Genomic DNA, 14,157 nt, shown 5'->3' with positions numbered 1-14,157 from the left:
ATAACGTGCTTTTAATCTAGTATACTGATTCTCCAATCTAATAATACCATGGGATATTCGTTTACGACGAGCAGAGACAAAGGAAATTATTGCACCTCTGAGCACAGCCTTGGCCGTTTCCCAAAAGAGGTCAGGAGTGGATTGGTGTTGTCCATTAGTTATCAAGAAGTCCTCCCAACATGATCCCAAATGCGTTAGAAAAGTAGGATCATCTTTCAAGTGTGAAGGAAATCGCCAGCGACAGCTCCCTGAAGGCGGCGAGCCCCAGGACACATCCAACCAAACAGGGCAGTGATCGGATATCGCCAAAGGTCCTATAGTGGCTTCAGACACCCGAGAAAAGAGAGATTCGGAAATAAAGGTATAGTCCAAACGAGAAAATGTCCCGTGCGCCCTCGACTGGTGGGTATAGTCCCGCTCAAATGGATGAAGTAGTCGCCAAGGATCTACCAAACCCAGGGATTTGCAAAGGAAGGGTAACCCTTTAGTATCAGCCGTAGAGGGAGAAACAGAAGGACCCGAACGGTCAACCGTATTGTCCATCACTTGATTAAAATCTCCCACCACCAATAAGGGAACAGTAGTATCCTGGAGTCCCAAAGAAACTAAGGAGTTAATATAAGCTTGTGAGGAGCTATTAGGCCCATACGTAATTAGCAGTCTAAAGTCTGTGCCCTGTAGTGAAACATGTAACAGCAAGTTCCTACCCTGTATGTCTGAGTGGCAGGAGGTGACAGCGCACTTCAAACCCTTGCGAACCAGTAAGCACACACCAGCGCGTTTACCTGAGGATGAGGCATAAAAAACTGAGCCTACCCATCCGCGCTTCAGCTTTTCTGATTCTGCAGCCGTCAATTTAGTCTCTTGCAAACATGCCAGATCTGCTCGATGGTGTCTCAAGTGTTGCAATATTTTGGATCTTTTAACTGGTGATGTTATTCCAGAAACATTCCAAGATACAATTCGAAGCGCGCTGTCACCCAGGATCTACAAAAAAATCAGTTATACAGAAACTTCTTTTCAAACAACACGCCCAGGCACCCAGCCTTACCCGAGCATGTACCCCACCACACCAGGCAAAATGCAGATGTAACAAACAGTAGTTCAGCAGAAGAGCAGTAAAATAAACCCAGAGGAAAGACTTAACCAGAACAATCTGAATTCCCTCAGGCTGTTCCCAGTCCCTGTTCCCCTCCCAACTCCCAACCCCTACAAACCCAGATATCTTACAACACATATCCCGTCCGGAATATGTAAGAGGCCCGTAAGACACCAAACGGAACCCCAATCCACTGAAGAAACAATGTTCTAAAGTGTTCAGCGAGCTAGTAAACACAGAGGATACACCCTATCTGAGCAAGTAAGATTCCATCCCAGCCAGAAAGAAAGGTGTTCAACTCAGAGGCTCTCAGGGCGGGTCCCTCGGTGATTTCAAGTGGGTATTGATGAACTCAGCTGCCTCTGATGCTTGAGGGAATAGCCGCCAAGCGCCCTCATGGTATATTTTCAATAGAGCAGGGTATACAAATAGAAAGCGCTGCTTGAGATCCACCAAGCGCTTGCAAAGAGGATAAAATTCTTTTCTCTTGTCAGTGAGGGCTGCGGAGTAATCCTGGCTGATTCTGACTGTCGATCCCTGCATCGTCAGCGCCTCCTTTCTCCCCCGGTACTGGCGTAGTATGGCTGCTTTATGTTGGTAATTCAAAAATTTCACAATGACCACACGCGGTCTAGCATCATGCGCAGGCCTTGATCCCATCCTATGGGCCCTTTCTAAGCAGAAGGAGCTGGAAGTCATAGCCTCCGGAAATTCCATTTCAAGCCAATGCTCCAGTTCAGCCGGCAATCGGGCATCCGGGATTGACTCTGGAATACCCAGAAATCGAAGGTTGCTTCGACGTGACCTGTTTTCCAGGTCATCAATCTTTTCAGCTTGTCGTTGCACAACTTCCTGCATTGCTGCAATGTCCAGTTCGTGGGAATTAACAGTGTCCTCTGTTGTGGACACCCGCTGCTCTAATTCCGTCGTGCGGGCCGCTGTGTCGGTTATTAGATGTTCCAGGCGGGTCATAGATGTGGTTATCACCTCCATCTGCGGTCCCAGCACTTGAGCCACCGCCGATTTTATGTCTGCCAGCGCCGCTGCAGTGAACTCGGACACAGCCGTGCCCGAGGCGGCCGCCATTTTGTGTGCACCCGCGTTTTGCTTCGGCATGCTAGCCCGCACTTCTTTCGCTCTCGCTGCCTCTTGCGATCGGGTAAGATATTTTTCCATGCGTGCCCGTCGCTGCGCAGCGTCAGGAGACCCGGCCAGGGCGATTTTAATTAGCGTATTCGCTCAATGAAGGGGATCGGGGCCCGGAGCCGATGTGGAGCGCGTCCTCAGCGGCTCATAGCGTCACGTGACCTCCGCTACTTAGGATTTTAAACTGAGGCTTGTGCAGATGAGGACGGAGCTTAGGCATTGGTGGAATGAGGCATTATGACATCACAGTCTGAGCTCTAGAATGTTGCTACTTAAGATTTTAAACTGAGGCTTGTGCAGATGAGGACGGAGCTTAGGCATTGGTGGAATGAGGCATTATGACATCACAGTCTGAGCTCTAGAATGTTGCTACTTAGGATTTTAAACTGAGGCTTGTGCAGATGACGGAGCTTGCAGGAACGGGGCAAGGACAGGAAAAGAACTCACAGGGACAGGAAAATGAGTTCCTGTGGGGTGGGGAAAAATTTGTCCCCATGTCATTCTCTACTCCCAAGAGAGGCGTGGAGAGGAAAATGGTGATGGACTAAAAAAAAAAAAAGCATAAAAGCATTGGAAGAACAAAGAGGATCTCGAATTAGAATATGACTGGGCTAACTTTCACGGTTTGAATCCCTCAAAGGAGATGATTTGGATAGGCTGGAGTGAGCTTCAATGGCAACTGCAGCAGTTGGACCCTAAGCACAGTACCGGGTAAACTTCTGAGGTCTATGGCCCAGAAATAACAAAGAAAAAAGACATTTTTAATTTAATCATGAAATTGTAATGCATGTGATTACAGGGCAGACTGGACGGACCTTTCACTAAACTAAACCATAGGCTTATATACCACATCTTCTCTATAAAAGTAGAGCTCGGCACGATTTACAAGAAATTGATTTCGTCATGGTGGACTATATTGTTTGTTACTTCTTTTGTTTAGTGTATCTTGATGCATGTCCTCTGTTTTCTTTGTAATTACACTGCTTTTGTATTACAAAAAACTTCAATAAAGAAATTGAACTTAAAAAAAAAGAAAAGAAAGAAAGGAGAACAGATACAATATAGCCAAGTTTTCAGGTGTTTTTGAAATGGTTGGAAAGAGTCCAGATCGTGCAAATGAATAGGAAAATCATTCCACAGCTCTGTAATTTTGAAAAGTAGAGACTTCCCTAGTTTGCCAATGTAGGTAACGCCTTTCAGCGTAGAAAATGACAATTTAAATTTTTGAGTAGATCTTACAGAATTCCAAGACAGGAGAATTAAAGGAGGAAGGATGCTTAAATGTTAAGCAGGGACATTTAAAATAAACCCTGGAAATTATAGGTCTTTATCTGCTGTCATTTATTATGTTACTATAGTCTCTTGAACCTTTAACTCTCAGTTCAAATCCAGCATTTCCAAAACCTTTGAGCCTCTTTCAGTTTTGACTGCCAACACTGTAGTTTTAGGCTCTTCCCAAGCTTCTTAGCTTAGTCACGCATGGCTGTATTTCAGTTCTCTGGAAGCTCCGTACCATTACGAAGTTCTTTGATGAAGCTTCTTTTCGTTTACTGGTGCAGTCATCCATTTTGAGTATTTTAGATTACTGTAGTATTGTTTACCTTGGTACATATTAAAAAAAACACTCAAAAAACTTAGAGTGATCCAGGAACACTGCTGTTCGCCTTATTTTTCGACCAAAAAAATGGGAACATATTAGTCCCTTCTATCAAAAACTTCACTGGTTGCCGGTAGAGTCCAGAGTTCTGTTTAAGTTTTCCTGTTTTGTTACAGATCAGTTTTGGGGATGTTACCAGACTATCTTGCTTCCCATTTCTCTTTGAATTATCTCAACAAGAGTACACGTGGAATAAATCTATTTAACTATCCCTCTTTAAAATCCTGCCAATATAAGAAGTTTTTTGACAAAATTTTTTCCTTTCAGGCCGCCAAACTGAATACGTGGCTAGGAAAACCTATACTAGAGGCCACTTCTTATTTTGATTTTAGGAAAACATTAAAGACCTGTCTGTTTAACATATCCTAGTATTACAACTGTTCAATTCACTTTTGTTTCTTAACTGATGCATTTCAATTTTAACTGATTCCTAATTGATGTATTCCAATTTTAATGGATTGTTTTTTATTATTTATCAAAAAGTATACAAGCTGAATATCCAAAAAAAATCAAAAAAATTACCAACAAATATTCAGAATAAAGCTGCTAATAGTGGAAGGAAACAGGCTGAAAGGCAAGTAACTTGCCTTTCAGCCTGTTTCCTTCCACTATTAGCAGCTTTATTCTGAATATTTGTTGGTCATTTTTTTGTTTTTTATTATGTCATTTCAATTTTATTGATTGTATGTATTTTACCTTGTGAACGGTTTTGAACCTTTTCTGGTATAGCAGTATATAAAAATAAACTATTATTATTAGATTCCTCCTTCCCTTTCCAATCTACCCTCACCCAGTCCCCAAGTTCTCATCTAGTTTATAGAAGCTCTTAGGGGTAGGTGGGGGGTATCCTTCCCACTTGATGGGCCTGCCCCTGTGGCAGCATCCTAGTCGTTATCCCTTAGCTCTGAGGGCCCTGGCCCTGCCAACAGCACTTTTATCTCCACCCTAGCAGCCTGGCGCCTCCATTGGGCTGCCAGTGACAATCCACACTCCGGTAGCCTTCCCCTCCTTCAAGAGGAGCATCTGGGGTCGCTCACTGTTGGGGTCCCAGTTACCAGCCCTCAGCAGAGCTCTGTGACCACCAGTAATAGGGCTGCCTCTGCTTCTTTTCAGCCCTAAGGCACCAATAATGCCTCCACAAGTGTTTTTCTTCTGCCTTGAGTTGCTCCCAAAGGCTAGTGATCTATTTCTTAAAGAGTGTCCCTAGAGCATATCAGCTCTAAAAAGAGCTCTGTGACAGTTTCCTATGTAGGGAACTGCCTCCCAAATAATTTCACAGATACGACTCATAGATTCTAGACTATCCCTCAGCATGCTGGCTCTGTTATCCCCACCATTTCTTCTCTCTTTTGATATCCGCTTCGGTTATTCTGATTTAGCTCTGCTCAACTCACATCCCCACATTCATTTGAGCCCAAAGCTTTATTCTCATTCATTAGATAACCTCTTAAAATGCATAACATTTCACCCAAGTGGCTGGGTGTTCATCCCTCAGTGCATGATTTGCATATGGAGTTAACTACCCCCTCTGCACACTCAGCCAAATTGAATACAATCCTCCTGCAGTCAAGTGGCAGGCCGAGTTCCTTTTTCAGTTTTACCACATAACTGCTGGTTACAAACACTTCTTTCTAAGCCCTGTCAGAAACCCATTCCCATAGGGAGTTTCACTAGAAATACAAAAGTATGGTAATCCCAAAAGCCCTCTACAAGTAACTTTGCTAATTTACCCTGGAGTCCAGCATGATCAACCACTTGTGTCTCTTGGATCACACAGAGCAGCCACTGGGCAATGAGTCAGGCCTTTACAGGGCATGCATAATTTTCTAATGAAGATTTTATTGAGAATTTTATGGAAATGCAGGGAGCCTGCCTGCCTGTCGGAGGTGAAATGAGAATGAAGTTCTACCGCTATAAATACACTGCTGCTGTCACTCAGGCCCTGGGATGCAGAACTGAAAAATAGCAATTCCTGTTCAGCCTTCACAAGGACGTTTGAAATTCCTCTCTCCTGAAGCACCATCGACATTTCATTAATTCTTAACCTACGAAACCCCATTAAACAAATATTGCATTTCCATTCCATCTAGTGCCAGTGGAATAAAGGTGATAATGAAATAGCATCTCTTCTAGACCTCTTTCAGTCACATAAAAACATTTAGCAAAAAGCAAATAGAATAAGGGCCGGGAAGATAAATGAGACAACCTTCATGGCCTCCGTATCAGAAGGATCCGTAGCCTGTGTCCCTTGGCCTAACATTATTGCTGAAACAGCAGGGCTAAGTGTGAGAGGAGAGAGGGTTAAAATTACAACATGCCTGAGTAGTTGCAAATACAGACTCAGGGTACCATTATAAGAGCATAGGAGTTGCCATACTGTGACAGACCGAAGGTCCATCAAACCCAGTATCCTGTTTCCAACAGTGGCCATCCCAGGTCACAGGTACCTGGCAGAAACCATAGTAACAATATTGCAGAGCTGAGATTGTGATGTCATAAAGCCTCATTCCACCAATGCCTAAGAGCCCACCTTATCAGTGATGTCACAATGGCTGGACTGTCCTATACTTGGCTCACATAAGAACATAGGAGTTGCCATACTGTGACAGACCGAAGGTCCATCAAACCCAGTATCCTGTTTCCAACAGTGGCCATCCCAGGTCACAGGTACCTGGCAGAAACCATAGTAACAATATTGCAGAGCTGAGATTGTGATGTCATAAAGCCTCATTCCACCAATGCCTAAGAGCCCACCTTATCAGTGATGTCACAATGGCTGGACTGTCCTATACTTGGCTCACATAAGAACATAGGAGTTGCCATACTGTGACAGACCGAAGGTCCATCAAACCCAGTATCCTGTTTCCAACAGTGGCCATCCCAGGTCACAGGTACCTGGCAGAAACCATAGTAACAATATTGCAGAGCTGAGATTGTGATGTCATAAAGCCTCATTCCACCAATGCCTAAGAGCCCACCTTATCAGTGATGTCACAATGGCTGGACTGTCCTATACTTGGCTCACATAAGAACATAGGAGTTGCCATACTGTGACAGACCGAAGGTCCATCAAACCCAGTATCCTGTTTCCAACAGTGGCCATCCCAGGTCACAGGTACCTGGCAGAAACCATAGTAACAATATTGCAGAGCTGAGATTGTGATGTCATAAAGCCTCATTCCACCAATGCCTAAGAGCCCACCTTATCAGTGATGTCACAATGGCTGGACTGTCCTATACTTGGCTCACATAAGAACATAGGAGTTGCCATACTGTGACAGACCGAAGGTCCATCAAACCCAGTATCCTGTTTCCAACAGTGGCCATCCCAGGTCACAGGTACCTGGCAGAAACCAAATAGTAACAATATTGCAGAGCTGAGATTGTGATGTCATAAAGCCTCATTCCACCAATGCCTAAGAGCCCACCTTATCAGTGATGTCACAATGGCTGGACTGTCCTATACTTGGCTCACATAAGAACATAGGAGTTGCCATACTGTGACAGACCGAAGGTCCATCAAACCCAGTATCCTGTTTCCAACAGTGGCCATCCCAGGTCACAGGTACCTGGCAGAAACCAAATAGTAACAATATTGCAGAGCTGAGATTGTGATGTCATAAAGCCTCATTCCACCAATGCCTAAGAGCCCACCTTATCAGTGATGTCACAATGGCTGGACTGTCCTATACTTGGCTCACATAAGAACATAGGAGTTGCCATACTGTGACAGACCGAAGGTCCATCAAACCCAGTATCCTGTTTCCAACAGTGGCCATCCCAGGTCACAGGTACCTGGCAGAAACCAAATAGTAACAATATTGCAGAGCTGAGATTGTGATGTCATAAAGCCTCATTCCACCAATGCCTAAGAGCCCACCTTATCAGTGATGTCACAATGGCTGGACTGTCCTATACTTGGCTCACATAAGAACATAGGAGTTGCCATACTGTGACAGACTGAAGGTCCATCAAACCCAGTATCCTGTTTCCAACAGTGGCCATCCCAGGTCACAGGTACCTGGCAGAAACCAAATAGTAACAATATTGCAGAGCTGAGATTGTGATGTCATAAAGCCTCATTCCACCAATGCCTAAGAGCCCACCTTATCAGTGATGTCACAATGGCTGGACTGTCCTATACTTGGCTCACATAAGAACATAGGAGTTGCCATACTGTGACAGACCGAAGGTCCATCAAACCCAGTATCCTGTTTCCAACAGTGGCCATCCCAGGTCACAGGTACCTGGCAGAAACCAAATAGTAACAATATTGCAGAGCTGAGATTGTGATGTCATAAAGCCTCATTCCACCAATGCCTAAGAGCCCACCTTATCAGTGATGTCACAATGGCTGGACTGTCCTATACTTGGCTCACATAAGAACATAGGAGTTGCCATACTGTGACAGACTGAAGGTCCATCAAACCCAATATCCTGTTTCCAAGAGTGGCCAACCCAGGTCACAGGTACCTGGCAAGATTCCAAGAAGTAAAAGAGATTTTATGCTGCTTATCCAAAGAATAAATAGTGACTTTCCCCAGTCGCTTATGGACTTTTGTTTTAGGCAATGCTAACCAATTTCACCATATTCTCCGGCAATGAATTCTAGAGTTTAATTACACGTTGTGTGAAAAAGTATTTTCTCCAGTTTATTGTAAATCTATTACGTCAAGATCTAAGCAACGGAAGAAAAACTGATACACCACAAAGGATAAAAACAGAAGGGCAATGTTCAAAATCATTTACGCAGTTAGTGGCACTGCTGACTACCTAAGTGCTTCTTTGAAAAAAAATAAAAGAAACTTCCAGCTTGCTTGAACAGATCATTTTGACCATATAAAATCGATATCCCTTTCTATAATCATCTTAACACATAAGAACATAAGAAGTTGCCCCCACTGAGTCAGACCAGAGGTCCATCTTGCTCAGCGGTCCGCTCCCGCGGCGGCCCATCAGGCCTAGTGCCTGAACAGTGGTCCCTGATTAATTTTATAACTTATCTCTAATCCCATCCCTATAATCTACCTCTACTCTTATCTGTACCCCTCAATCCCTTTGTCTTCCAAGTACCTATCCAAAGCTTCTTTGAACCCCTGTAGCGTGCTCCTGTTTATCACATCCTCCGGTAGCGCGTTCCTTGCATCCACCTAAATGTAAGTGCCATTTGCATGTTTAGATTATAGAACACCAACACTTATGCATATTAATGATTTCTACAAGCGTGGTATGGCAACTGGAAAGGGGATCTGTGCATGAGTGAAGCAATGACGGCTCTCACACATAGGTGTATAACTTAAAAAATACTACAAGATACACACTAAAATGGAACATTTATGTACTGGCCTTTTTTTAGGGCGTGACCGCACCAACGCATGCTCTTTTCTGTAACAGAATCTGGGCACCCAGACAGTAGCATAGTGAGGGAGGGTGGGCGCCCGGCATCACCATGCTGTGCATCCTCCCTGCACTCTTCCTCGCTGCTTGGGCACCACCCCCCATGTACCTTTTGAAATGTTTGCCAGCGCAAAGAGCATTTTCCACCCACTGCTCGCGCCAGCCTCAGCTCCCTTCTGACCTCATTTCCTGGTCACGGGACCAGGAAATGAGGTCATAAGGACACTGTCGTGAGCAGGAAGTGGAAGATGTTGCTCGTGCCGGCAAACATTTACAAAACTGTAGCACGGTTTTTAGCGTCAGTCATGGCGGTAACAGCTCCGATGCTCATTGGAATTCAGGGAGGAGGAGTTTGGGTGGAACACCAGCTGAGTCATGAACTCACCAGCTGAGTCATGAATATATTGGGAAATACTCACCTACGCATGTAATTGAGCGCTGTTGATTTGCTCCAGCTCTTCAACACAGCCACATTGGAGCTGTGATTTTGGCAGATTTGGAGCTGGTATTTTATAAAGATACTTAGATGTCTAACACACCTATTTATCCCCTTCTTTACAAAGCCGCGCTAGGGATCTCTCGGAGAGAGAAAGAGATAATGGTTACTGCGGACCAGTTGGCCTTTATCTGCCATTGTGTTTCTATGTTTATGCTTCTATAACCATAAAGCTCTATGACCTCACAGTGCAGGCGTAAAGAGCCTTAGCCATTAGGGAGAGCAGATGCAAATGTTAAGAGCCTTAGCCAATAGGGAGAGGAGGAGATAATGGTTACTGTGGATGGGCCATTTGGCCTTTATCTGCCGTCATGTTTCTATAACTATAAAGCTCTATGACCTCACAATGCAGGTGTAAAGAGCCTTAGCCAATAGGGAGAGCAGATGCAAATGTTAAGAGCCTTAGCCAATAGGGAGAGGAGGAGATAATGGTTACTGTGGATGGGCCATTTGGCCTTTATCTGCCGTCATGTTTCTATAACTATAAAGCTCTATGACCTCACAGTGCAGGCGTAAAGAGCCTTAGCCAATAGGGAGAGGAGGAGATAGTGGATGCTGCGGATGGGCAGACTGGATGGGCCATTTGGCCTTTATCTACCATCATGTTTCTATGTTTAAGCGCCAGCTACCGCGGTAACTGCTCTGATGCTCATGGAACTCCTATGAGCGTCCGAGCTGTTATCACCACGGTCAGCGCTAAAAACACTAGTGCGCCTTTGTAAAGGAGGGGGTTATTTATAGCTTTCCACTTCTTCCATTATGTAAGATTGTATTGACGACTTTGAATTGTAACTTCTTCGCTGATTGTCCAGCACTTCTTGTTGTAAACCGCCTCGAACTACCATGGCTTTGGCGGTATATAAGAATAAAATTGTTATTATTATTATTAATTTGGATTTATTAACCATTTTTTCATAGGAGATAGGCTAAAAAATAGCCATCCACTTGGCTTCCCCATCTAAGAGACTTAGTATAAAGGATTTTTTGTGGGGTCAGGGGCGAAGGTAGGGTTACCATACGGCTCCAGAAAAAGGAGGACGGATTGAGACATCCAGGTTATACTTCCATTGCTTTCAAAGGAAGTAAAACCCGGCTATCTCAGTCGGTCCTCATTTTTCTGGAGCCATATGGTAACCCTAGGCAAAGGGACTGGGGGGGAGTTGAGGAAACTCATGCTTTGACATTTACCCCCAATGCAACAAATGGCTATATCTCTCAATGCATAATTTTCTGCATGGAGGGGGCAAGAATTTGTTTCAGCGTGTGTCAGGATGCTATGCGCTGCACTAACTGGAATGGCCCCTAAGAGGGCAGAGAATGGATCCTTTAGCCTGTTTGGGAACGCACAAAAACGAGGGCATGGGGATGGAGTTAATCAGCTTTTCTGAAAGGATACAGTTCCTGCTTCAGACTGAGTTTGCCTTTACGTTCTTTAATATGGTTTCACTACCTCCTGAAATGATGTCTTGAAGCCACAGACCTTTGCAAAATGTCACATCTCTGTGAAGATAAAGGGAAGAGTGTCCCTGAATGTCTGTCTAGCATATGCTGCCGACTGATGACAAAACGGCTGCGTATGCACACAGATAACCAGTGTTATCATATCAGTGTTCAAATGTGGTTCACAGAGCACTTAAAGAGTCCAGCTGGAGAAATCTGAGCCCTTTGATTTTATTATATCAAAAAAGAGCAAATAGGTTAGAGCTTTTTAGCTTGGAAAAAAAAGATGACTCGGAGGGAATATAGTAGAAGTGTATATAATCAGGAATAGGATGGAATGGTTAACATAGAAACATGACGGCAGATAAAGGCCAAATGGCGCACCCGCAGCATCCACTATCTCCTCCTCTCCCTATTGGCTAAGGCTCTTAACATTTGCATCTCCTCTCCCTATTGGCTAAGGCTCTTTACACCTGCATTGTGAGGTCACAGAGCTTTATGGTTGTAGAAACCTGATGGCAGATAGAGGCCAAATGGTCCATCTGCAGCATCCACTATCTCCTCATCTCCCTATTGGCTAAGGCTCTTAACATTTGCATCTCCTCTTCCTATAGGCTAAGGCTCTTTACACCTGCATTGTGAGGTCATAGAGCTTTATGGTTATAGAAACCTGATGGCAGATAGAGGCCAAATGGCCCATCCGCAGCATCCACTATCTCCTCCTCTCCCTATTGGCTAAGGCTCTTAACATTTGCATCTCCTCTTCTTATTAGCTAAGGCTCTTTACACCTGCATTGTGAGGTCATAGAGCTTCATGGTTATAGAAGCATGATGGCAGATAAAGGCCAAACGTCCCATCCAGTCTGCCCATCCACAGCATCCACTATCTTCTCCTCTCCCTATTGGCTAAGCTCTTAACATTTGCATCTCCTCTCCTTATTAGCTAAGGCTCTTTACACCTGCATTGTGAGATCATAGAGCTTTAAGGGTTTAGAAATATAGGCCTAGATTCAATAAGGGCATGGTTTGGATCCGATCTGTGAGGGGTCCGATCTGTGTCTGGGGGGGCTGATTCATCAATCGCCCTCATGCAAATGAGGGCAATCGGAATCACGCCCCCCAACCGACTGAATCGGATCGCTGAACAGCAATCCTTGAGCATGCGCAGACCATCTGTAGATGGTCTGCGCATGCTTAAAGAGCAGCAACCTTTTTTTAAAAAACTTTTTGCTTTTACTTTTCTTCACAAGCCCATGGTTTTAACCTGCAGGTTAAAACCATGGGCTCATAGTGCGGGGAATGGCAGGAGAGTCGGGGTGGTAAGAGGAGGCAATTCGGGGCAGCAGGAGAGCAGAGTCGGGCAGGAGAGGGGAGCAGGGCGGCCAGAGGAGAGTCGGGGCAGGAGAGAAGATAGGAGAATCCAGGCCGAGAGAGCAAGATGCAGTTGGAAAGCAGTTAGCAGTGTATCTGGGAGGGAATGCATGGATGGGAGAACATCGCAGGGGAGGAGACATAGGCATCCTGGGACTGTCTGCCAAGTCTCTTCCCTGAAGAAGCCCTTTCTGGAAACGTCAATCGCTCCTCCTAAACTTACTTGCTCCACTTCATCACTGACGCTGAAACCGTGGATTGAAGACAAAGTTTTATTTTATTTTTCTTTCCAGCTTATGATTTATCTTTAATCTTATCTATTGTTTTGCCTTTTGTCTTAGTTTTGTTCTATTTCTATCATTTAAATTTCTCCAGAATTCTACTGTTCAACGGCTCCCCCTTCTGCTTCTATTCCTTTCTCTCCTCTCGTCTACCTTCCAAAGTATTTAGATCAATGCTGTCTTGTTAAAATGTTTATTTTATTTTTATTTTTCCTCTAACTCTACTTTTCACTTCTCTATTACCCTCCAGGTACTTTAGTTAGATTGTGAGCCTTCGGGACAGTAAGGGAATTTTTCAAGTACCTTTCTTATTTCTAATCTTAATGTATATTTTCTGTAAACCGCTTAGAACCTAACGGATGTAGCGGTATATAAGAAATAAATTACATTACATTACATTACATTAGCGACTGATCTCCAGCAGTCGCTTCTTTTGTTGATTGGGCAGTCCAGTCGGTTTTCAAGATTTGTTTTGTGAATCACTGCCTGCCTAATGAATCGGGCCGGAGGAAAATAATAATAATTTTTTTATATACCGCAGGACCGTGAAGTTAAGATCGCAAACCGATCGGTACACGGTTGGTTTGCTTAGTGAATCTAGCCCATAGTAACATGAAGGCAGATAAAGGCCAAATGACCCATCCATAGCATCCACTATCTCCTCCTCTCCCTATTGGCTAAGGCTCTTGACGTCTGCATTGTGAGGTCATAGAGTTTTAAGGGTTTAGAAACATGAAGGCAGATAAAGGCCGAATGGCCCATCCACAGCATCCACTATCTCCTCCTCTCCTGGAAACAGGATACTGTGTTTGATAGATCTTCAGTCTGACTTGGAATGTCAGTGAGCCCAGCATCTTGACACCGACAGTGGCCAGTCTTGGGTCACTTGAAAGAACCCAGAAGATCCCAGCAGGAAAGTCCTTTTAAAACCAATAGGAGGAAATTTCTTTTCACTCGGAGAATAGTTAAGCTCTGGAACGCATTGCCAGAGGTTGTGCTAAGAGTGGATAGTGTAGCTAGTTTTAAGAAAGGTTTGGACAAGTTCCTGGAGGAAAAGTCCATAGTCTGTTATTGAGACAGACATGGGGGAAGCCACTGCTTGCCCTGGATGGGTAGCATGGAATGTTGCTACTCTGGGGTTTTGCCAGGTACTAGTGACCTGGATTGGCCACTGTGAACACGACCATTAGTCTGACCCAGTAAGGCTATTCTTATGTTCTTATTGAGAAAGACATGAGGGAAGACTCTGCTTGCCCTGGATCGGTTGCAT

This window comes from Geotrypetes seraphini, chromosome 3 (genome assembly GCF_902459505.1).
Source record: "Geotrypetes seraphini chromosome 3, aGeoSer1.1, whole genome shotgun sequence".
NCBI classification, from domain to species: Eukaryota; Metazoa; Chordata; class Amphibia; order Gymnophiona; family Dermophiidae; genus Geotrypetes; species Geotrypetes seraphini.
The sequence above is the reverse complement of the archived record's forward strand: the minus strand, read 5'-3'. Positions refer to the sequence as shown.